This window comes from Echinops telfairi, unplaced genomic scaffold (assembly GCF_000313985.2).
Source record: "Echinops telfairi isolate 266 unplaced genomic scaffold, ASM31398v2 ScPeMD7_7457;HRSCAF=8495, whole genome shotgun sequence".
Classification (NCBI taxonomy): domain Eukaryota; kingdom Metazoa; phylum Chordata; class Mammalia; order Afrosoricida; family Tenrecidae; genus Echinops; species Echinops telfairi.
The window spans coordinates 16,471,300-16,471,604 of record NW_022111357.1 but is presented as its reverse complement, the minus strand read 5'-3'; positions in this window follow the sequence as shown (position 1 = coordinate 16,471,604).

Sequence of the window (305 nt, the reverse complement as noted above, 5' to 3'; positions counted from 1 at the left end):
CCACAAATCCGTCTTGGAAGAAGTACAGCCAGAGCGCTCCTTCCTTAGAGGCAAGGGTGGTGAGATTTCATTTTACATACTTTGGTTATATTGTCAGGAGAGGCAAACCCCTGGAGATTTGGTAAAGCAGAGAGGCAGCTAAAAAGAGGAAGGCTCCCAACCAGATGGAGTGATACGGTGGGGCAAGAAGGGGTTCAAGCACTGAAAGTCGTGAGGAGGACTCGGGACCCCCCAGTGTGCCACTGTAAGTGGGAACTGGATAACACGCGGCAACAACAGCTGCAGCACAGAGATTAAGCCACCAC